The sequence below is a fragment of the Anomaloglossus baeobatrachus genome, chromosome 1 (assembly GCF_048569485.1).
Source record: "Anomaloglossus baeobatrachus isolate aAnoBae1 chromosome 1, aAnoBae1.hap1, whole genome shotgun sequence".
NCBI lineage: Eukaryota > Metazoa > Chordata > Amphibia > Anura > Aromobatidae > Anomaloglossus > Anomaloglossus baeobatrachus.
Window position 1 is genome coordinate 722491566 of NC_134353.1, and position 26148 is coordinate 722517713.

The window sequence follows — 26148 nt, forward strand, 5'->3', positions numbered from 1 at the left end:
AGTTTGTGTTCGTCAGGAAGGTGGCAAAGCTACATTAACATCTGCTGAAGATAAGCCATCTTCCAGCAAAAGTGAGATGTCTACTACTTTACGTGGACAATCCGAAGTGCTCCCTTTTTTACGGACCCTCACAAATGTAAGAAAGGTAGATGATGCACAAAAAAAAGAACATGCTTGAATGGATCTCAAGTGCTCCAACAAGTGCCCTCTCCTCCACCTCAACTACCACATAAAAAAAACCCCAAACCTCTGAGTTGTCATCCCAATCACACTTGCTTTCTCCCAGCTCTCAAGTCTCAACCCGCCCTGCACAGTATGGTGTAACAGAGATGGCTGAGTCTGCAGAGCTGTTCAGTCACACTATAGCCTGGGAATCAGAGGTCTGCTCCCAAGCTACAGTGATTACAGACCAGGAAATGGTCTGCAGTGATGCCCAGAAGCTTTGTGACTCAGATTCAGGCCCTGATGAGCAAGTTTATAAGAAGAATGTAGACCCTAATTCCCAAACTGTAACACCTGTTGGTGGAGACAATGAGGAACATACTGAAGACGATGAGACGCAAATATCAGATTGGGATGACAACTTAAATATTCGATCAGAGCAGGAAGAGGCTAGGTCTGAGGGCGAGAGGAGTGCAAACACAATGCTTGATGATGAAGTTCTAGATCCCACTTACTGTCAACCCACAGTCAGGCACTTGAGGAGGTCAACAGAGGTGGTGGAGGAGGATGCAACTGACGACGAAGTTACCTTGCGCCTTCCTGGACAGAGTCGGAGTACTGGTAGCACGTCTACAACTGCATCCTCAGCCACCACGCTGCCTCTGAGCACTAGTCGGGGTGGCTCTGCAGGTCGCATTTCCTCTAAGCCTTGACAAGCCTGGTCCTTTTTTTACCTTGCAAAGGATCTCCCAAATCATGTGATCTGTAAAATTTGTCGGGAACTATAAGTAGAGGCAAAAAGCTCACCCTATTGACAACTTCTTTCATGAATCGTCACATGAATACCAAGCATAACTCCCAGTGGGAAGCTCACTGTGCTGGAATGCGGCCTAGCATAGCGGGCCAACCACCGCCTGCCCCTTCCAGTGCATCCGTGCGCTCTTCATCTTCTATGACTGTGGGGACAGCTGTCACACCTGGTTTTCCACGCACACCTTCCACCACTGTAACCGCAACAGGCAGTTTGCTTGGTAGGTCGTCAATTGGTTTGGAAGGGGAAACAAGTGCTTGTGTACAGCTCTCTCAGACATCGATAGCACCAACGTTGGATGAAGGCAACATCATGTCTACGCCTGCACTTTCCTCACAAACCTGCATTTTTTCACGGACACACTATTCACCACCGTCTACACACAGCAGCCAGATCTCTGTCCCTCAGATGTGGACAAATAAAAGGCCATTTCCTCCGACCCATGACAAAGCTAAGAGGTTGACTTTATCCCTCTGTAAGCTCTTGGCTACTGAAATGCTGCCTTTCCGCCTAGTGGACACACAGGATTTTCGAGACCTTATGTCCGTCGCTGTGCCCCAGTACCAGATGCCCAGTCACCACTACTTCTCTAAGAAAGGTGTGCCTGCGCTACACCAGCATGTTGCACACAACATCACCTCTTCATTGACAAACTCTGTGTGTGAACGGGTGCATTTCACCACCTATACTTGGACCAGTAAGCATTACATGTCGCTGACTGGGCACTGGGTAACTATGGTGATAGATGGAGAAGGGTCTGCTGAACAAGTCTTGCCGTCCCCATGGCTTGTGCGTCAATCTTCTGTATGTATAAGTTCTTCCAACGCTTCTGCCTCCTCAACCTCATCTGGGTCCTCCACCTCTGCCCCAATCTTGCCTGGTCTAGCCACCAGCATTGTAACTGCGCACAAGGAATCATGCACACCTCCTTACTATGCTGGCAGCAGAGTGCAACGGCATCAGGAGGTCTTTAGCTTGAAATGCCTTGGAAATAAGAGTCACACAGCGGCTGAGTTGTGGGCAGCTCTGGAGACCGAGTTTGGTAAATGGTTGTCTCCACTCAACCTGCAGCCAGGTAAGGCCGTGTGCGACAATGCTGCAAACCTGGGTGCGGCCCTTCGCCTGGGCAAGGTGACACACGTGCCTTGTATGGCTCACGTGTTGAACCTTGTTGTCCAGCAATTTTTAACACACTATCCCGGCCTAGATGGCCTTCTGCACAGGGTACGAAAACTGTCTGCTCACTTTTGCCGTTCAACCGCCGCAGCTGAGCGACTTGCATCGCTCCAGAAGTCTTTCAGCCTGCCGGTTCCTCACCTGAAGTGCGATGTGCCGACACGCTGGAATTCGACTCTCCACATGTTATAGCGACTGTGGCAGCACCACCGAGCACTGGAGCAATACGTCATGACGTATAGCCTGGGCCAACGAGATGCAGAGGTGGGGTAGATCACCCTGATGGAGTGGTCTCAGATCAAGGACCTATGCACCCTTCTGCACAGTTTCGACATGGCGACGAATATGTTTAGCGCTGACAATGCCATTATCAGCATGACAATTCCAGTCATTTTCATGCTGGAGCACACGCTAAACACTATTGGGAGTCAGAGGGTAGTTCAATAGGAAGGGGAGGAAGTACATGAGGATTCATATGCACAAGGGATAACAACATCACCAAGGTCCAGACGTTCATCACCAAGGTGGCAGGCATGGGATGATGGGGGAGAGGGCTTAACAAGGGCGCATGGTAGCAGGCAAAATGTTGAGGAAGGTGCAGGAGAACATGAAGAAATGGAGGATGAACTGTCCATGGACATGGAAGACTTAGCAGATGAGGGAGACCTTGGTCACATTTCAGTTGAAAAAGGTTGGGGGGAGATGTCAGAGGAAGAAAGAATAGTTAGCACCTCTATACCACAAGCACAGAAAGGACTTGGTCCGCTTGGATGCGCAAGACACATGAGCGCCTTCTTGCTGCACTACCTACAACCTGACCCTCGGATTGTCAAAATTAGAAGTGATGATGACTACTGGGTTGCCACACTATTAGATCCCCGGTGCAAGTTCAAATTTTGTGAAATAATTCCAGCCATAGAAAGGGACGCACGTATACAGGAGTATCAGCAGAAGCTGTTGCTCAATCTTAGCTCGGCTTTTCCACCAAACACCAGTGGTGCACGGAGTGAATCTCCCAGTTGTAACTTGACATACATGGGATGGTCTTGTCATCAACAGTCTAACCGTACCAGCAGCACCGTATCTGTTGCTGGTAACAGCAATTTTATGGAATCATTTCATAATTTTTTTAGACCATCCTTTGCAAGGCCAACAGAGACAAGACGTCTGACACATTGTCAACGGCTGCAGAGGATGATACAGGAGTATCTCCAAATGAACATCGATGCCATGACTTTGCAACTGGAGCCTTGCTCATTTTGGGCTTCAAATCTTGAAAAATGGCCTGAGCTCGCAACTTACGCCTTGGCGATCTTGTCGTGCCCAGCTGCCAGCGTTGTCTCAGAATGTGTCTTCAGTGCTGCTGGGTGTGTGCTGACAGAGAAGCGCACGCGTCTGTCCAGTGACAATGTGGACAGACTATCGTTCATCAAGTTGAACAAGTCATGGATCCGCAAGGACTTTACTACCCCTGTGTCATCCTGGGGAGAGTAAAGACTTGTGGATTTGTAATGTGCTTTTATGCAAATGTACCTGTCAAGTTTGCAACTGGGGCACAAGTGCTGCCACTGAAGGGGTGTCTGTGTGGCCCAATTTTTGGAAAAAAGGGCAACTCTGCTTGGAGTCCCCCTGCTGTGTTTTTAAAAATGAGCCAAGATGAACAAGTTATGGTTCAGCAAAGACTTTGCTACCTATCCCTGTGTCATCCTGGGGACTGCTAAGGCTGGCGTATTTTTGAATGTGCTTGATGCAAATCTACCTGTAAAGTGTACAACAGGGGCACAAGTGCTGCCACTGAAGGGGTGTCTGTGTGGCCCAATTTTTGGAAAAAAGGGAAACTCTGCTTGGAGTAACCCTTGCTGTGTTTTTAAAAATTATCCAAGATGAACAGATCTGGGATCAGCAAAGACTTTGCTATCTATCCCTGTGTCATCCTGGGGACAGCTAAGGCTGGCGTATTTTTGAATGTGCTTGATGCATATCAACACATCCAGTTTGCAACTGGGGAACAAGTGATGCCACTGAAGTAGTGTATGTGGCCCAATTTTTGGAAAAAAAGGGAAACTCTGCTTTGAGTCCGCTTGCTGTGTTTTTAAAAATGAGCCAAGATGACCAAGTCTTGGTTTAGCAAGGACTTTGCTACCTACCCCGGTGTTATCCTGGGGACGGTTAAGGTTGGCGTATTTTTGAATGTGCTTGATGCAAATCTACCTGTCAAGTTTGCAACTGGGGCACAAGTTAATCCACTGAGGGGGGGGCTGTGTGGCCCAATTTTTGGAAAAATGGGAGACTCTGCTTGGAGTAACCCTTGCTGTGTTTTTAAAAGTGATCCAAGATGAACAGATCTGGCATCAGCAAAGACTTTGCTAGACCTTCCCCAGTGTCATCCTGGGGACAGTTAAAGGGAACCTGTCATCAGAAATTTGGCTTTCAACCTAAATGTTTCCCCCTCTGCAGCTCCTGGGCTGCATTCTAGTAAGGTTTCTATACTTTTTGTGCCCCCTTTTAAACCAAAATAAATACTTTATAAAACTGTACCTTTCGGTTTGAAAATCTTGTAAATTATCCATAGGGGCGGGCCGTGTGGTGTCCGTTGCTGTATCTTACACCGTCCCCCATGCTCCAAATCATCCCTCAGAACGCCGCCCACTGCGCCTGAGGTCCCGTGCACGCCAGGATACTTGGTGACGTGGTCGCATGCACGAGATTATGGGCGGTGCTGTGATTGCATCGCAAGTGCCCGCCCATACTCTCGTGCCCGCCCTTTTCCCACTGCCTCCAGCATTCTGTGCCGGCCTGACGTCACCTCCTTCCCATCGTACCCTGCAGCAGGAAATAGATGGGAGGAGCGGAGCAGGCCACTACAGGAGAAGCGGAGGATCTGAGTGACGTACAGAGGGGAGAGCGCGCCCACGAGAGTATGGGCGGGCACTTGCGATGCAATCACAGCGCCGCCCATACTCTCGTGCCTGCGACCACGTCACTAGGTGTCCTGGCGTGCACAGGACCTCGGGCGCAGTGGGCGACGTCCTGAGGGATGATTTGGAGCATGGGGATGGCGTAAGATACAGCAACGGACGCCAGAGAGCCCGCCCCCATGGATCATTTACAAGATTTTCAAACCGAAAGGTACAGTTTTATAAAGTATTTATTTTGGTTTAAAAGGGGGCACAAAAAGTATAGAAACCTTGCTAGAATGCAGCCCACGAGCTGCAGAGGGGAAAACTTTTAGGTTGAAAGTCAAATTTCTGATGACAGGTTCCCTTTAAGGCTGGCGTATTTTTGAATGTGCTTGATGCAAATCAACACATCCAGTTTGCAACTGGGGCTCAAGTGATGCCACTAAAGTGGTGTGTGTGGCCCATTTTTTGGAAAAAAGGGAGACTCTGCTTGGAGTAACCCTTGCAGTGTTTTTAAAAATGATCCAAGATGAACAGATCTGGGATCAGCAAAGACTTTGCTACCTATCCCTGTGTCATCCTGGAGACAGCTAAGGCTGGCGTATTTTTGAATGTGCTTGATGCAAATCTACCTGTGAAGTGTACAACAGGGGCACAAGTGCTGCCACTGAAGGGGTGGGTGTGTGTGGGGCCCAATTTTTGGAAAAAAGGGAGACTCCGCTTGGAGTAACCCTTGCAGTGTTTTTAAAAATGATCCAAGATGAACAGATCTGGGATCAGCTAAGACTTTGCTACCTATCCCTGTGTCATCCTGGGGACAGTCACGGCTGGCGTATTTTTGAATTTGCTTGATGCAAATCAACCTGTCCAGTTTGCAACTGGGGCACAAGTGATGCCATTGAAGTGGTGTCTATGTGGCCCAATTTTTGGAATAAAAAGGGAGACTCTGTTTAGAGTCCGCTTGCTGTGTTTTACATGATTTTAGAAGGGCATGCCATACCAAATTTGTGCCTCGTCCTCTTTTTCCTCTTCCAGCTGTTTTGTTTTCACAGGAGTATATGTCCTTGTCACTTTCCCATGTGTTTGTGTTGTCTTGGGAGTTGTTTGTCATCTTTTGGACACCTTCGAGGGTGTTTTCCAGGAGTTTTTAGGTGTTTGTGATTGCCTCCCATTGTTTTCAATGGGGTTTGAGTGGTTCGTCGAACGGTTCGTCGAACGGGGCACCGTTCGACGAACCAAACCGAACTCGAACTCTAGGGGGGTGGCTCATCTCTAGTCAACACTCCACTCTAAGGGTATGTTTACATAAACATATTTTTTACTGTGACCATGGAAAAAACTAACAACACTTTTAGGCTGTGTGCGCATGTTGTGTTTTTTTCCCGTGTTTATGCAGCGTTTAAAACAGCAGCATAAATGCATGCATTTTGCTTCCTCAGCAAAGTACAGGAGAAGTCAGCAAATTCCATGTGCATGTTGCTTTTTTAAACTCATTTAAAACTCCAACGTGTTTTGGATGCCAAATATTTTACAAAATCGATGAATTTAAAAAAGCAACATGTCACTTCTTTTGTGCGTTTTGGTTGCATTTTCCACCCATTGAAATCAAAGAGGAATGTCAAAACGCAACCAAAATGTTTAGCTGTGCGCTTGCACTGCATTTTTGTTGCATTCTACATGCTTTTTTGACAAACAAAAGCAGGTTTTCTGTCTCTCTCTCTGTCGGTGTCGGTCTCTATCTGTCGATGTCGATCTCTCTGTGTCAATGTCGGTCTCTCTGTCTCTCTGTCGGTTGGTCGGTCGGTCTCTCCCTCTCTCTTTCATACTCACTGATCACCGACGTGGCGCAGCATGGCTGTCACAAAGCTCCGGTGGCTTCTCCTGCTTTTGATAATGCCAGCCACTCATTCCATCTCATATTCACTGCTTCCCCCACCTACAGGCACCTATCATTAGTTGCATTCAGACAAGCCCCAATGCTGAGTGACAGCTGTCTCACTGCAACCAATCACAGCCGCCGGTGGGCGGGTCTATATCGTGCAAAAAACCACGTGCGGTCCCCCCAATTTTGATACCAGCCAAGGTAAAGCCCCATGCTGAAGGCTGGTATCCTCAGGATAGGAAGCCCCACATTATGGGGAGCCCCCCATCCTAAAAATATCAGCCAGCAGCCGCCCGTAATTGCGGCATCCATTAGATGCGACAGTCCCATGACTCTACCCAGCTCATCCCGAATTGCCCTCGTGAGGTGGCAATCAAGGTGATAAGGAGTTAATGGCAGCCCCTAGCTGCCACTAAGTCCTAGGTTAATCATTGCAGACGTCCATGAGACACCCCCCATGATTAACCTGCAAGTTAAAGAAAATAAACACCCAAAAAATACTTTATTTAGAATAAAAGACAAAAAAACACCCTCTTTCACCACTTTATTAATCCCCAAACAGCCCTCTAGGTTCGATGTAATCCACACAAAGTCCCATGATGCTTTCAGCTTTGCTACATCAGAAGCTGACAGCGATCGGCCACAGACCACAACCATGCAGCAGCTGAAGTGAGTCGCACTATCAGCAATGACATCACTCAAGTTATCCTCGGCCACCGCTGGATCCTCCAACTGTGATATAAAAAAAGCAACAATAAGAGGATAATGTCCTCCAAAAATCAAGTATTACTCACAGCAAGTTGGGCTGCAGTGTGTACATCGCCCTGGCCAAAAACTGATGCTCTAGCAGGATACAGCTAAACCCCCACTAAGTGGAGGCACCACAGGTGCAGGAGAAGCAGATCACACACACACCTTCATGGAATGGAGGGGAGGTGACTGCTAGATGATAAAACTGCACACAAGTGGCTTGCATAGAGCGCTGTTCACATGCAGATGACACAGTCACAAAAGCGCAGCCTATTAGGTAACGCCCTTCTATTAGATCAGGCGGGCTGCCAAGCCGTACTCCACTGTATATCATGCATGGACAGACACTCTACAATGCAAGGCCCAACAGAAAGGGGCCTGGCTGTATCCTGTACAAACAAAAAAATATGAGGTTTTTGTTGGTATTTATGGCCATAAAACGTAAGCCTACACCCTCGTCAAGGGACCTCATGTCTGTAGGTCCCTACACTAAATATAAAAAAAGCAACAATAAGAGGATAATGTCCTCCAAAAATCAAGTATTACTCACAGCAAGTTGGGCTGCAGTGTGTACATCGCCCTGGCCAAAAACTGATGCTCTAGCAGGATACAGCTAAACCCCCACTAAGTGGAGGCACCACAGGTGCAGGAGAAGCAGATCACACACACACCTTCATGGAATGGAGGGGAGGTGACTGCTAGATGATAAAACTGCACACAAGTGGCTTGCATAGAGCGCTGTTCACATGCAGATGACACAGTCACAAACCCGCAGCCTATTAGGTAACGCCCTTCTATTAGATCAGGCGGGCTGCCAAGCCGTACTCCACTGTATATCATGCACGGACAGACACTCTACAATGCAAGGGCGTTACCTAATAGGCTGCGGGTTTGTGACTGTGTCATCTGCATGTGAACAGCGCTCTATGCAAGCCACTTGTGTGCAGTTTTATCATCTAGCAGTCACCTCCCCTCCATTCCATGAAGGTGTGTGTGTGATCTGCTTCTCCTGCACCTGTGGTGCCTCCACTTAGTGGGGGTTTAGCTGTATCCTGCTAGAGCATCAGTTTTTGGCCAGGGCGATGTACACACTGCAGCCCAACTTGCTGTGAGTAATACTTGATTTTTGGAGGACATTATCCTCTTATTGTTGCTTTTTTTATATTTAGTGTAGGGACCTACAGACATGAGGTCCCTTGACGAGGGTGTAGGCTTACGTTTTATGGCCATAAATACCAACAAAAACCTCATATTTTTTTGTTTGTACAGGATACAGCCAGGCCCCTTTCTGTTGGGCCTTGCATTGTAGAGTGTCTGTCCGTGCATGATATACAGTGGAGTACGGCTTGGCAGCCCGCCTGATCTAATAGAAGGGCGTTACCTAATAGGCTGCGGGTTTGTGACTGTGTCATCTGCATGTGAACAGCGCTCTATGCAAGCCACTTGTGTGCAGTTTTATCATCTAGCAGTCACCTCCCCTCCATTCCATGAAGGTGTGTGTGTGATCTGCTTCTCCTGCACCTGTGGTGCCTCCACTTAGTGGGGGTTTAGCTGTATCCTGCTAGAGCATCAGTTTTTGGCCAGGGCGATGTACACACTGCAGCCCAACTTGCTGTGGATCCTCCAACTGTGACAGCAAGTCGCCCGAGTGACTGAGGTGATCAGCGGTGCCCTCACTCAGGTGATTTGTGGTCTCGGGTGGAGGACTCCAGCTGGCCGCAGTTAACCTGAGTGATAGCACAGCTCAATTCAGTCGCTCAGGGAATTTGCGTCACCGGTGAGTCCTTCACCGGTGACCGCAAATCAGGCCGCCGCACACAGAGCCGCGCGATGACAATGAAGTCGGGTGAAGTTCATCAGAGTTCATTCTGATCGCGCGGCTCAGTCTCACAGCCAGCCATGCTCTTATGGGGATGTAGTAGAGCTGAGTGGGACCACACTGTCAAAAATGCATTCAAAACGCATTCAAAATGCATCCAAAATGCATGCGTTTTGGATGCATTTTTTTTGTCCACCGCAGTGTTTACAGTTTACAAAACGCTGCAGTTTATTTGTCAAGCCAGAACTAAATGTGCGCACATACCCTTACCATTATTATTCAAAGGGGCTGTTCAGATAAGATAAGGGCTATTTTTCATAGACCAAATCTGAAAGTGGAAAAACCTCAACATGCACTAATTTCTGTCGTATGTCAGAGAGGAGTCACTCATTTTAGTCTATGGTTGTGCAAAAAAAAAAAAAATTTGTATCCCATGCAGACGAAAGCTATAACATACAATTTTAAAGAACGCTTTGCAAATAATTTTCATAAAAAATTAAGTCATGTAAAAGTTTTGCCTCCCGGCATTTTTTTATTTTTCATTTTTGTTTTTTTCCCCTTCTTCCAAGAGCCATAACTTTATTAATTTTCCATCCATATTGCAATATACTGGCCTGTTTTTTGCGGACGAGTTGTACTTTTGTAACAAGTAATTAGTTTCCAAGTGCGGTAAAATTGCAAAAAAGTGCAATTGCACAATTGTTTTTGGGATCTTTTATTTACCACGTTAACTATTTGGTAAAACTAACATGTCAGCATGATGCCTGACATCGGTTCAAGTTCATTGATACAAAACATGTATACTTTTACTTTTATTTAAAATTTCAGACGTTTGTCAATAAAAAGAATAGCGCTTTTTCGCCAGTTTACGAGACTCGTTGTGTTCACATATTTTGGTATCTGGGGCTCAGTGAAGGTTTATTTTTTACATCTTGAGCTGGTGTCTATAATTTTACTATGTTTGTGTAGATGCTATGTTTTAATCTCCTGTTATTGCATTTTAATTCAATGCTGTGGCAACCAAAAACCGTAATTTTGGCATATGAAAATTTTTGTTCTTGCTATGCCGTATCCCGATGAGATTAATTGATTTTATATTTTGATAGATCAGGCATTTCTGAATGCAGCAATACCAAATATGTGTATATTTCTTTTCATTTTTATAGAGGAGTTATTTGATCTTTTTAGTTTTTTTTAATTATTTATTTATTTATTTTATTTTAATTTTTTTTTTTTTAAATTATCTTTTTTTTATCAATTTTAATAGTCCCCCTAGGCGACTTTGTCTCTGCCGTCTCCAATTGCTTGTGCTGATCAGAGTGATGCTGCAACATCATTAAGATCAGCGAAAATGCACTGTTCCTCTGAGTGCCGGAGCTCTGTCGGCTCTCACAGGAAGTGAGTCCTGGTAGCATCAGGGATCATTAGCTTACCCTGAGCTACCATGGCTGTCAGACTTTGACAGCGGGATCTAAGTGGTCGGTAGCCGTGGGTGGATCTCTGAGCACTGGGTAACTAGGGAAGAGCAGGACCTAAGACATTTAAAATGGTCCCTTAGTTTGGTTTAGTAGGCTACGCAATCATGGAGAAGACTGCTGACTTGACAGATGTCCAGAAGGCAGTCATTGACGCACTCCACAAGGAGTGTAAGCCACAAAAGGTCATTGCTAAGGAAGCTGGCTTCTTTCACAGAATTGATTAATATTGGGCCATTAAAATGAAATATTACGTTGTTTGTTTTCAATACAATTGTTGGTTTATCCCCAAATTTTAAATTTTCCGAATGGTATCCTCATGAAACTAACAATAAATAGGACAAAATAACTGAAAATGTCAGTGTGCATAACTATTAATCCCCTCACCCAATGTCAGCACTTAGTAGTCTCTTTTTGTGGCAATTACAGCTGCAAGTCGCTTTGGATAAGTCTTTATGAACTTTCCACATCTTGCCACATTTTTTTCCATTCCTCAAGGCAAAACTTGCCCAGCTCTTTCAAGTTTGATTGTTTCCCTCTGGTGAACAGCAATCTTCAAGTCAGACTAAAGATTCCCAATTGAATTAAGGTCTGGGCTTTGACTATGCCAATCCAACACATTTGCATATTTCCCTTTACACCACTTGAGTGTTGCTTAAGCAGTATTCTTTTATTCCTTGTCTTGTTAGAAGGTGAACCATCATTCCAGTCTCAAATCACTAACAGACTAAAATATATTTTGCAAAAGAATACCCCTGTATTTTGCATCATCTATCTTCCCCTGAACTTGGACCATTTTCCCTGTCTCTTCTGCCTAAAAACATGATGTTCTTGGGGTGATGAGCTGTGTTGGTTTGGTGCCAGACTTATCTTTTACTTTGCTGGCCAAAAAGTTCAATTTTGGTCTCATCTGACCACAGCACCTTCCTTCATACATTTGGGGAGTCTCCCACATGTCTTTCTGCAAACCAAAACAATTCTTGCAATTTTTGGCTGTAATTAAAGGCTTTTTTCTGACCACTCAATAAAGGCTAGCTTTTTGGAGTGAATGGCTTATTGTGGTCTTATGAACAGATACTCCAGTCTCTGCTTGGGAACTCTGCAGCTCCTTCAGGCTTACCTTATTTCTCTGTGCCGTCTCTCTGATTAATGCTCTCCCTGCCCAGGCTGAGAGTTTTGGTGGATGGTCCTCTCTTTGCAGGTTTGTTGTGTTACCATTTTCTTTCCATTTGATTTTAGTGGACTTGATGGTATTCAGGGGGATCATCAGAGATTGTGATTTCTCTTATACCCAAACCCTGACTTGTACTTTTCATCAACTTTCTCTCTGACTTCTTTTGATATCTACTTGGTCTTCATGGTGTTGTTTGGTTAGTGGTGCCTCTTGCGTAATGGTGTTTCAACCTATTTAGCCTTTCAGAAATGCAGTGTATATACTGACAGATTAAATGACAATTATATCACGCAGGTGAACTTACTTATTTCACTTAGCATGTGACTTAAAAAGGTAAGTGCTTGCACTAGACATTTTTAGGGGCTTCAAAGCAAAAGGGGTGATACATGTGCACATGGCAATTTGTATTTTTTTTATTTCATATGTCAGGGACAGCCAGGGGAGTCACTCAGCTATCCCACCGCTGCCACCAGTATGTCGGGAAAGCGGGAGAGAGGGAAAAAGGACACCCCCTTTCCAAAGGCGAGACTCACTCTCTAGCGTCCCCTTATTGTCAGGCCAATTGTGGAATTGCCAGACGATAAGCAATGAGACCAGTATTCTACTACTATGCCAATGATTGAAGAGCTCCTGGTGAGAGTAAGGTATATATTTCCCCAACTCCTGTGAGTGGTATATATCTAATCCTCCCCTGATCTCACTGGTTGCCTCACAATGATCCTTGGCATAAACTCGCTGCCACCAATACAATAACTATTAAGCCGAGCATACAGACATGGCATTCAGGAATCGAGATAAAAAAAACAGCCCAAAATTAAATTATAAAGTTAATCACCTTAAGGGCACACTATATACTACAATATATACAGGATGGAATTTACAGAATATATGTCAGAATACATTTACAGGTAAGTTATGGGTTACAAGCAGATATCAGTTGTATCAATTATCTTATTCCTTAGCGGACACAGGGGGGCGCTGTGTGGCCAAACGTTTCTTGGATCTTCCCCCACGTGTATCAAAAGAGACTACCCGAAGAAGAACAACCCAAAATTTCCTCATTGTGGTTATCAATCTGGCTGAATTTCATGTCCCCTCCCACCGGTGACCTCAGACTGGGCTGGCCTTCTACTTAGGCTGCTTTCACACATCCGTTTTTTCCTGTGCGGCACAATCCACCGCTTTGCAGAAAAACCGCAACCATTTTTTTTTGCCGCCGGTTGTGGGTTTTTTGCATAGACTTTCATTAGTGCCGGATTGTGCCACATGGGCTTGCGTTCGGTCCGGTTTTTGCCGCATGCAGCAGATTTAGCTGATGCGGCGGCCGGATGGAACGTTGCCTGGAATGTTTTTTGGTCCGGCCGATGCGGCGTGATTTGCAATGCATGCCTATGGACGCCGCATGCGGTGTCCTGCAGCAAACACCGCATCCGGCCACCGCATGCGTTTTTTTCCACTGCGCATGCTCAGTAACGTGCCGCAAGCGGCAAAAAGCAGACGGGCCGCATGTCAAAAACTTATGCAAAGGATGCGGTATTGTCGCCGCATCCGTTGCATAGGTTTTAGAGCTAGATTGGCCTGCTCTGCCAAAACCGGAGGTGTGAAAGCAGCCTTATCCAGGGAAATTATAGATTTCAGTTTTACCTCATAACTCTGCCCCTGAGCATCTTACACGGAAGATATGACCATCATAAATCTCCTTATTAATGGAGATTTCCATAGACAGTAAATATGATATGTCTGTGGGCTTCCTTCAGGGAGTTATTAATTATTGAGGGCTACGCACGTCACACAATTTTGCCGAAATATGTGTTACATGCATCTGGCCCTCGGGAATCTGAAAATATGCCTATCTAATTTGTTTGGGTGACACACTCCCCAATAATGTAACTCTTCTAAGGGCTCTGAAAGGGCTGAGGGAGACTGATTTAAGCTAGGTCATAAACCTGTAGTTCCCCTTCCACCTCCTGTGTAGGACAACTCACTCCACAGGGGGTGTGCTGGCTCAGGAACTGTCCTAATTGATATTGACACCTGGAGTTCTAGCAGAGCTGCAAGGGGTTTGGGGATATGTACAGGGACAGCTGACTGACCTTTGTCATAACTCTCATAATATATCTTAGCACAATCCTCACACCATAAATTTACGTTTTTCCTATATTTGTCGCACTTCATTTCCCTAACTTAGACTATTTAATGCTGATGCGCTACACAAATTGAATTACAAAATATTTAAACACAGGTTGTAATGTAACAAAATAGGGAAAAAGCTAAGGTGGTAAATACTTTCAGAAGTCATGGTAGATTGCAGGCAGCATGTCCCATTAGCAGAGTACTTGAGATGCTAACACAGCAGAAACCAGCCATAAGTGACCCCATTTTGGAAACTACACCTCTCAAAGAATTCATACAGGGGTGTATTAAGTATTTTAGACCCACAATTGATTAATGGAATATATCAATACGAGGGGATGCTGATAAGTCTTTGTCTTTGTGATCTTTATTTGTTTCCATAGTAACAAATGTTACATCAAATGAAAGCCTTATGTGTCTAATATATTTTTTTTTTTAAATTTTGTGTTTGTTGCTTATGGCAACAGTGTTCTACGCAAATGGGAAGACAAAATGGTGGAGACTAATTCAATATTCACAGCAACTGAGAACAGAGGAGTGATAACATTGTTGTTTCTGCAAGTAAAGTCTGCAAAAAAGATATTCATGGCGATATGTCGCAGACATTGGGGGATCAATACCCTTCATATTCCACAGTTAAGAACTGGGTTGCCAAATTCAAAATGGGCCACTTCAGCACCAATGATGAGGAACGTCCTGGACGACCGAGAGTGGTTGTTGTTCCTGAGATTGTTGATGCTGTGCACAACCTCATACTGGCGAATCAAAGATTTCAGCTATAGCAATCTTTACTCTACACAGTGAGTGCCATAGAACATGACTGCCCGTTGTGAGTTCCACACAACAACTGAAGTGAGCTGCGCGGTCAGTGGTGATGTCACTCAGGTTAACATCCTCTTTCTGTGATAGCAAATCATCCAAGTGACTGAAGTGAGCCACGCGAAAAGCAGTGACGTTACTCAGGTGATATGTGGTCACAGGTAGAGGACTCCAGCTGTGACCACATATCACCCAAGTGACATCACCGAAGCTCACTTCAGTCACTTGGGTGATTTGCTGTCACAGGTGGAGGACTCCAGCTGTGGCTGCGGGTAACTTGAATGATGTCACCGCTGTCCTCACTGCTTACTTCAGTTGTGTGGAGCTCACAGCGGGCAGTCATGTTCTGTGGCACTCACTGTGAGCTTCAGATGTAACGTTTTTGCCCCAGGTGTGTTTTTTTGGGGGTGAAAAACGTGCATCTTTGTGATCACCACAAAGATGCAAAAACGTGCATCTTTGTGGTCACCACAAAGATGCAACATGCGCATATAGTCTTAGCGTAGTGTTTATATTCATACCAGAAATTTATTGTGGGCTTAATTCTGGCAATGCACGCTTTAATCAATTACATAGACATCAGGAAGTTTCTCCAATTAGTTAATTCTCCTACTGAAAGCTTTTATTGGTGTTTATTTACTCTGTAGGTATGATGCTGTATTTTATTTCTGGTACTCTAGTTACCCTATGTTACAGAGCAGTGCTTTGCACCTGCAGGATCATCTGGGAATGCTCCTACGATACCTGTCTATTGTGGATACCATACCGTGCCACCTGTCACTCTTAGGGGTACTTTGCACACCACGACATCGCAGGTGCGATGTCGATGGGGTCAAATCGAAAGTGACGCACATCTGGCGTCGCTGTCCACATCGGAGTATGTGAATCGTTTTTACTACGATTAACGAGCGCAAAAGCGTCAAAATCGTATGATCGGTGTAGCGTCGGTCATTTCCATAATTTCGGAAGGACCGATGTTACGATGTTGTTCCTCGTTCCTGCGGCAGCACATATCGCTGTATGTGAAGCCATAGGAGCGAGGAACATCACCTTACCTGCGTCCCGGCTGCAATGAGGAAGGAAGGAGGTGGGCGGGATGTTTACGTCCTGCTCATCTCTGCCCCCGGCTTCTATTGGCCGCTTGCCGTGTGACGTCGCTGTGACGCCGCACAACCCGACGTCGCAGGGCAGGTAAGTGCATGTGAAGCTGCCGTAGCGATAATGTTCGCTACAGCAGCTATCACAAGATATTGCAGCTGCGACAGCGGCGGGAACTATTGCTCTCGGCATCGCTACCATCGGCTTGCGATGTCGTAGTGTGCAAAGTACCCCCTAGGCTATTCCGGTAAATGTTAAAGAAGGGAATTTTGTTACTTACCGTAAATTCCTTTTCTTCTAGCTCCTATTGGGAGACCCAGACGATTGGGTGTATAGCACTGCCTCCGGAGGCCACACAAAGCAATTACACTAAAAAGTGTAAGGCCCCTCCCCTTCTGGCTATACACCCCCAGTGGGATCACTGGCTCACCAGTTTTAGTGCAAAAGCAAGAAGGAGGAAAGCCAATAACTGGTTTAAACAAATTCACTCCGAAGTAACGTCGGAGAACTGAAAAACCATTCAACATGAACAACATGTGTACCCGAAAAACCACCAAAAATCCCGAAGGACAACAGGGCGGGTGCTGGGTCTCCCAATAGGAGCTAGAAGAAAAGGAATTTACGGTAAGTAACAAAATTCCCTTCTTCTTCGGCGCTCCATTGGGAGACCCAGACGATTGGGACGTCCAAAAGCTGTGCCTGGGTGGGTAAATTAATACCTCATGTTAGAGCTGCAAAGACAGCCCTCCCCTACGGGGAGGCAACTGCCGCCTGCAGGACTCTTCTACCTAGGCTGGCGTCCGCCGAAGCATAGGTATGCACCTGATAATGTTTGGTGAAAGTGTGCAGACTCGACCAGGTAGCTGCCTGGCACACCTGTTGAGCCGTAGCCTGGTGTCGTAATGCCCAGGACGCACCCACGGCTCTGGTAGAATGGGCCTTCAGCCCTGATGGAACCGGAAGCCCAGCAGAACGGTAGGCTTCAAGAATTGGTTCTTTGATCCATCGAGCCAGGGTGGCTTTGGAAGCCTGCGACCCCTTGCGCTGGCCAGCGACAAGGACAAAGAGTGCATCAGAGCGGCGCAGGGGCGCCGTGCGGGAAATGTAGATTCTGAGTGCTCTCACCAGATCTAACAAATGTAAATCCTTTTCATACCGGTGAACCGGATGAGGACAAAAAGAAGGTAAGGAGATATCCTGATTAATATGAAACGAGGATACTACCTTAGGGAGAAACTCCTGAATGGGGCGCAGCACTACCTTGTCCTGGTGGACCACCAGGAAGGGAGCCTTGGATGACAGCGCTGCTAGCTCAGACACTCTCCAAAGAGACGTGATCGCTACCAGAAAGGCCACTTTCCGTGATAGTCGAGAGAGTGAAACATCCGTCAGAGACTCGAAAGGCGGCTTCTGGAGAGCAACTAGTACCCTGTTCAGATCCCATGGATCTAACGGCCGCTCGTACGGGGGGACGATATGACCAAACCCCCTGCAGGAACGTGCGTACCTGCGGACGTCGTGCTAGACGCTTCTGAAAAAAACACCAATAGCGCCGAGACTTGCCCTTTAAGGGAGCCGAGCGACAAGCCCTTTTCCAACCCAGATTGCAGGAAGGAAAGAAAAGTAGGCAATGCCAATGGCCAGGGGGACACTCCTTGTACAGAGCACCAGTAAAAGAAAATCTTTCACTTCCGTGGTAGATCTTAGCAGACGTGGGCTTCATAGCCTGTCTCATGGTGGCAACAACCCCGTGGGATAATCCTGAGGACACTAGGATCTAGGACGCAATGGCCACACAGTAGGTTCAGGGCCGTAGAATTCAGATGGAAAAACGGCCCTTGGGACAGTAAGTCTGGCCGGTCTGGTAGTGCCCACGGTTGACCGACCGTGAGATGCCTGTCGCCAGAGCTCTTTGATCGTCATGAAAACCGGGACCTTGCTGTTGTGCCGATTCGTGAAACCCGTCCGGGTGCAGAGACCATTCTCCTGCGTCCACGCCCTGGTGACTGAGGAAGTCTGCTTCCCAGTTTTCTACGCCCGGGATGTGAACTGCGGATATGGTGTATGCTCTGTTTTCCACCCCTAGCAGAATCCGGCGGACTTCCTGGGAGGCTCGCCGACTGCGTAGTCTGCCTTGGTGGTTGATGTATGCCACCGCTGTGGATTGTCCGACTGAATTCGGATCTGTTTGCCTTCCAGCCACTGCAGGAAGTCTTGCAGGGCCATATGCACTGCCCAGAGCTCCAGACAATTGATCTGAAGAGTGGACTCCTCTGAAGAGAGTCCTTGATCGTCTGAGAAAGGGGGACGTTCCTGTGTAGGGACATCGACTTCCCCTCCCATTAGCGAAGAATGTTCTATTGAAGTGGACGCAGATGAAACTGCGTGAAAGGGACTGCCTCTGGATGAGGTGTCTCCTTGAAGGAGAGACTGCACCCCCGTCTGTAGTGACCGCTGTTTGTCCAGTGGAAGCTTCACCATCGCTGAGAGAGTGTGAAACCCCAAGCTAAGATATGCCAGCGATTGGGTTTAACTTTGAAAAGTTGAGGACCCACCCGAAACTCTGGGAAGTCTCCAGCGCCATGTTCAGGCTGTGTTGGCATGCCTCTTAAAAGAGTGCCTTGACAAGTAGATGGTCTAAGTAAGGGATCACAGGGTGACCCTGAGAGTGCGGGAGTGGTCCCACTGCTGCCATGAACTTGGTGAAAACCCGTGGGGCTGTCGCCAGACCGAAGGGTAGGGCTACGAACCGAAGATGCTCGTCTTCAATAACGAATCGTAGCAAACGCCGGTGCTCTGGAGCAATCGGCACGTGGAGATAAGCATCCTGATGTCTATTGATGCTAGGAAATCTCCTTGAGACATTGAGGCAATGACGGAGCGGAGGGATTCCATCCGGAACCGCCTGGTTTTCACGTGCTTGTTGAGCAGTTTAAGGTCCAGAACGGAACGGAAGGAGTCATCCTATTTTGTCACCCCGACCAGATCGGAGTAAAAAGTGTCTCTTGTTCCTGAGGAGGAACCGGGATTACGACTCCTACTGCCTGCAGAAGAGCCTCGGCTCGGCCGGTGAGGAAGTTGTTGCGACAAACTGTCTCTCACCCACCGGCCATTGACCTGTGGCAGTTAAATGTCGCTAAAGCGGGGGAGTCTGCCACCGACCGCGGACGCGGAGAGAGAGGGCTGAAAGTCATGAGGAAACCGCCTTGGTAGCGGTTCCTCCAGCTGCCTTCTCCGGGCGTGATTGAGCCCGCCAGGAACCTGCGCCCCTCTGAGCCTTTTGAGTCCTGTTGGACGAGGGCAATTGGGACGTGCCCGAGCCTGGGAAGGACCGAAACCTCGACTGTCCCTTCTTGTTTGATAGCTGGGGTAAGGAAGAATCCGTACCCTTGGACAGTTGAATGATTTAATCCAACCGCTCACGAAACAGTCTGTCACCAGATAAAGGCAATCTGGTTAAGCACTTTTGTGGAAGCAGCATCTGCTCCAATCCCTTAACACTAGGAGCGTAACAACACGGAGTTGGCGGACGCCACTGACGTACGGCTCGTAGAGTCCAGGACAGCATAAACAGCTTGAGTCGCAATGCCGACATTGCGAGGTGAAGGACGCTACTGCGGCCAAGATGTACATGTGACCGCGTCCCTCTGCGCAATACTAGCTGAAATAGCTTGGAGTGCTTCTATGGCTGCGAATGCCGGGGCAACCGACCCGCCGATAGGGCTATCTGTCTGTCAATGGCATCTTTAAGTGAAGTCCCATCTTCCACTGCAACTATAGATCTAGCCGCAAGCCTGGAGATTGGGGGATTCACCCTTGGAGCGCTTGAGCACGTCAGGGGGGAAGAGACAACGCGTATCTTCAATACGGTTGGAGAAACGCTTATCGGGATAAGCGTGGTGTTCCTGGACTGCTTCTCTGGAGTCAGAGTGACCAGAAAAGTACTCAATATACGCTTGAGATACCGAAATAGGGATTTCTTCTGCTGTGAAGCTGACCCCTCCACTGGAGGAGTTGAGGGAGAAATACCCAACCTTCCATTGATGGACGCTATAAGATTATTCACTATAGCGTCACCATCCGGTGTATCCGGATTGAGAGCGGTCTCAGGATCAGAGTCCTGAACAGCTACGTCTGCATCATCATACAGAGAGTACTGTGATGAAGTCGAGGGCCGTTCTTAGGGAGCTCGCTTAGGCCGTCTGGGACTGTCGTCCGTGTCAGAGCCTGCACCCTGGGATGCATGGGACCCTCCTGGAGCCATGATTTGTTTCGAAATCAGGGTGGCCAGGGGCATTGAATCAACATTGCCCAAGGTCTGTCTGGACTGCAAAGTCTGTAAGATGTTAGTCATAGCCACAGACAATATATCAGCGTAAACTGCAACTCCGTCCCTGTCCCTGGACAGGGATCACAGGTGGCTCTTTTGGCCACCTGTAGCAGAGACCCCGTTGAGTAATTGCACACACTGGGGGTCCTGGAACAGTCGCATGCAGTGCAAGCAGCATAGAAAGCCTGTGCCTTGGCACCCATGCTTTTTTTTTTTTTTTTTTTTTTTTTTTTCTTTTTTTGCTGTTGCTGTCTAGCCATCTAGGAGCATTAGCCAAGAATAGCGACCGTACAGTGCAATGTATAGCATACAATCATGAAGTACAATAAACACTTCAGCACATGCAGTACAAGGAGCATAGAAAGCCTGTGCCTTGGCACCTTTGCTTTTCTGCTGCCGTTGTCTAGTTATTCAGGAGCATTAGCCAGAAAAAGCTACATACAGTGAATGTATAGCATACAAGCATGAAAATAACCACTGCAGCACATGCAATCCAAGCAGCATTGAAAGCTTGCGCCTTAGCACCCTTGCTTTTCTGCTGCTGTTGTCTAGTCATCAAGGAGCATTAGCCAAGAATAGCGACATGCAGTGAATGTGCAAGCATGAAAATAAACTCTGCAGTACATGCAATCCAAGCAGCATTGAAAGCTTGTGCCTTAGCACCATTGCTGTTTGCTGCCGCTGTCTAGCCATCTAGGCGGGTAGACAGCCAAGAATAGCCCTTACAGTGCAATGTAAAGCATACAAGCATAAAGGACACATGACACTGCAGCACATGCAAGACAAGCAGCATATAGAGTCTGTGCTTTAGCACCCCTGATCTTTTGCTGCTGTTTCTAGGTCTGCATCCTGAATAGCGACCGTACAAAAGTACAACAGGACACTTCGGCATTAGTGGGTCAGCACTTTAGTTGCCGCTTACCGCCCGCACAAAAGCGGGTGTGTGGCGCCGGAATCCTGTGCTGGTAGCTCAGTGTCTCTGTTTTCCCGCTCTGCGTGCCGGAATGGCTGCCGGCGTCCAGAGGAGAGGGGCGGGCCGAGGGCGTGCCCGAGACAAGAGCGGGAACCCGGCGCCCACTGTGTCTAGTAAAGGGGGCTGGAGAATGCAAATAAGGCTCCAGCCCTCGGCGCTGCTATAGAACAGCGTCTCTCCCTGTCCCTGAGTGACAGGGTGGGGGCGGGAACGAAGCGGCGCTAGGCCGCAAAAGCCGGGGACTAAAGTTAGAAGCGCCGCCGCCGTAAAAGCGCGGTCGGCGCGTCCCCGGCGCACTACAAGTCGCAGCTGCGCCGCCGCTCCAGGGGCGCTCTGCGCGGCGGTCCCCACACGTAAAGTCCCCCAGTAATCTGCAGGGACTATAAGCCCAGCGCACAGCGCTACAGTCCCCGGCGCACTAGCACACCCAGCAAGCCTGGAGTGTGCGTGGCCTGCCATACGGGGACACAGAGTACCTGAAAGTTGCAGGGCCTTGTCCCTGAACGGCACTCCCGCTCCACATCCAGCAGGTTCTATGGGTCTGTGCATGGAGCCCGGCCTCAGGGCTTGGTGGCCGGAAAGATCCCACTTCCTCAGAGCCCCTCAGGGGGATGGGGAAGGAAAACAGCATGTGGGCTCCAGCCTCCGTACCAGCAATAGGTACCTCAACCTTACAAACCACAAGTGGGGTGAGAAGGGAGCATGCTGGGGGCCCTAGTATGGGCCCTCTTTTCTTCCATCCGATATAGTCAGCAGCTACTGCTGACTGAACAGTGGAGCTTATGCATGGATGTCTGACCTCCTTCGCACAAAGCAGAAAACTGGTGAGCCAGTGATCCCACTGGGGGTGTATAGCCAGAAGGGGAGGGGCCTTACACTTTTTAGTGTAATTGCTTTGTGTGGCCTCCGGAGGCAGTGCTATACACCCAATCGTCTGGGTCTCCCAATGGAGCGCCGAAGAAAGAATACATTTTTACATGACACTATTGCAGGTATTACCTTAGTAAACTATGCTGTTTCATACATTGTAATTCTGTATGAATATAGAGCTATTCATTATTCCATTTATTACTTTTTTGCTATCTACTTTCTTATAACATCCAGATGGAGACTAAAAGGATACACTTTTAGCCTTGTTCTGGTGATATAACCTAATGGACACATTTAGCCATTATAGGTTAAAGGAAAAACTAAAGGGAAATGTAAACATACCAAGAGCTGCACTATATAAGAATATTCACAGTTATAATGTCTCCTTTTTCCACTGTATTTAGTATAAAAAGGTCTGGCTAATGATTGTTTAAGAATTCTGCTGTGAATTACCGAAAATGGATTTAAAATCTATTTTTACATAAAAAAAGGGATTTCTTTTACTTTTGTACTGTATGTTTACAGAAATTTGTTGCAACTAATTATTATGCATATTATATAGTAGACCAAGAATAAATGTACTCAGTGCATACCTCTGCAAAAGCAATAAATTTTTTCATTTTCTTTATAGATAAAGTAAAGATTACTGAAGATTAGTGATGGTGATGAGCAAACCCAATTATGTTCAGGTTCGCCGAACCAGCACAGACCAAAAAACTAAGCGAGTTCAACAGCTCAACTTGAGTCTGAGCTTGACCCCGGATAAAGAAACTCGTATAAGTCAATAGGGAGCCAAAGTTCTGTGCTATAAAATGGTCATAGTAAAGGCTAAAGGGCTGCAAAAGGAACCTAAATGGGGTGAGAGAGCATGTCAATTGCCCTGCAAACATATATGGGTAGATAAATGACTTAAATGTCTTCTATCACCATAGCAATTATGGTTACTTAGTAAGTAAATGCAGAACCTAAAATTATTAGCAGTGACCCCACAGAGATAGATTTCAGAGATTCTCCACAGCAATTCTAAAAAAAAACCCTTACAGAGCCTGTATTCCCAGTTCACCCACACAGTCACGTTTTCCAGACTTCCTCCAAATAGCAATAAGTTTAAGCAACGTTGCCTTTATAGCCTAAATTCCCACTTCACCCACACACTGAATATTGCCAGTTCAAACACAGAGTGTAAATTTCAAACCTAGGCCTCAACAAAGCCTCTTTAAACAGTTGTCCCACACAGACAAGTTTGCCAGACTTCCCACACAAAGCAAGAAGTTTAATAAATTAGTCTGCAGATAACCTGACTTCAGAGGACCTCAATGAACACAGTGACCTCACCTCAGAAGGTTCCCTGAGGTCAGGTTACCTGCGGTCACAGGTGGAGGATGGTGGGAACCTCCAGCTGTGTCCACGACTAACCTGCGTGATGTCATTGCTGATCATGCAATTCATTCTCTGCCTGGAGCTCACAGCGGACAGTCATGTTCTGTGGTGCTCGCTGTGACTCAGATGTAGCAGAGCTAGAAGCATTGTGAGACCTCATAGTGAGGATTACATCGGACCTGGGTGTTTTAGGGTTAATAAATTGGTGAAAGAGGGAGTTTTTTGGGGTTTTTTTTTAAAAAAAGGATTTTTCTGTGTGTTTGCGTTTATTTCTTTTTGCTTATAGGACTAGTGTTGAGGGGTCTCATAGACCCCTACCCATCCCTAGTTCAGGGATTAGTGGCAGCTGTGGGTTGTTATTAACCCCTTATTACCCCAAATGCCACCTCACCAAGGCAATCAGGAAGAGCTGGCTAAGGTGCTGGGATTGTTGCATTTTTACCTCTTCTGTACACTTACAAGAGCTGCGGCAGTTGGCATCTGTGTTTCATCATCCTCTGAACTGTGGTGCAGAGATCCATAGACCATGTCCACCAGCCCTCTCACATACTCATCATCCTAGACAATTGGTTGGGCGTCAGTGAACTCAGTGAATTCCACCTCTGGGGCAGGGGCAGGTGGATGGGCCACAGTACCCCAGCCAGCAGAGTCATTAAAAAGCATGAGTGACTGCTGGATGACTTGTGGTTCGCACTGCTTGGCTGATTTTGAATTGGTTGAAGTGGAAGGAAGATGACTATGGATCTTATGAGACGACTCTGAGCTTTTAGGTGTGGACTGCGTGGAAGCCAACATAAAGGAACTGGAAGCACTGGTAGCCATATAATCTTAAACCATCTGAATATATTCTGGCCTCACCATTCATGCAGCAGTACTCAGGCCTAAAAAATAACAAAGACCAGCCTGCGTGTGTACCAGGCTTGGAGGACGCCATCGCTGCTGCGCTCTCGCTAATGCTCGGGTCTGGCGCTGCTGTGATGGCTGCTCGGTGGCTCGAACGGTGGGCCGCTCCTCGCCCGTGAGTGAAAGGGGTAGTTGGTTTGGGGGATTTAGTCCATGACGCCACCCACGGGTCGTGGTGAAGATGGGCACCACTGCTGCTGGTGACGGGATCCCGGGAGCGATGGTAGGGAGCAGCTGGGATGTTGTTTTCCCCCTCCGTAGGTAGGGGTCTGTGGTCCCGGGGCCCGGTGATGTAGTGACGGGGAGGCAGGGTTGGTGAGGTGCAGGGTTGCAGGGACAGCGCGGTGCGGTGCCGGATGGCATGGGTGTACTCACTCAGCAAGAAAGGTACAAAGTCCTCGGTAAACCAAACGGCTGGATGGACGGGTCCCGCAGCCGGCTGCAGTGTTTCTCCCCAGACAGGTGATGGTGGCTGTCTTTCCCTGCACCTTGATGTTCTCCTTCTGACTACTATGGATTCCCAACGGTAGTCCGCTCCCCGGTGTATGGGTACCGGAGGAGCCCGTTTGCCTGCAGGCGCTGGCCCTTGGGTCTCTAGCCTTAGGTTGTAGCTGTATACTCTCACGGTGTGGGCTGTTGCCTTAAATCGGGACTTTTGCTTTTGTGAAACCCCTGGGGTTCCAGTCACATTTGGATCAGACTATTGACGGCGGCTCCAAGCCTGGTCGGGGTCCGATGGCCCTGCCTGGGTTTGCTGGCTTCCCTTCACTCCCCGGTCGGTACCGGCGGGCCGTCGCCCAACCCTGGTCCTACGGTTCCGCGTTGCTCCACCACTACTGCAGACGGCCACCACCGTCTGACAACCTTGCTGTCAGTGCCTGGGCCACAAACCCAGACACCCAAGTGCTCACTCCTCACACTTCAACCTCCTAAACTACTCTGACACTTTTCCCGCCTCTAGGCCTGTGAACTCCTCGGTGGGTGGGGCCAACCGCTTGACTCCACCCCACCTGGTGTGGACATCAGACACTGGAGGGAGGCAACAAGGGTTTTTGTTTGGCTGGTGTCCCTGTCTAATGTGGGGTGGGGGTGTTTGTGTGTTATCTGTGACGACCTGGCTAGGCCAGGGCGCCACATTTGCAGAGGGGGAAGTTGTTTCAGTTTGGAACTGCCAGGTCCCCTATTACAGATTCTCCTCATTATATGAAACACAAACAAGGTCAGATTAATAGACGGCATATCTACAGAGAATGATTATAACAAAACCTGTATTCAGCTATTTTGTACCGTTATTCAAAGCTGTGGGATACAACGCAGTTTAGAAATTTTAGAGATATTGCAACAGCAAGGCACGCTGTGAAAAACTCTGTTTTTGGCTAAATTGAGCTAATAGATTTCACTGCTTGCATGCTGTTTTGTACCGCTATGCAAAGCTAAGTGATGCAGCTCTGTATTTGATTTACAATTACATGCACCTTTCACTGTCCTTCACT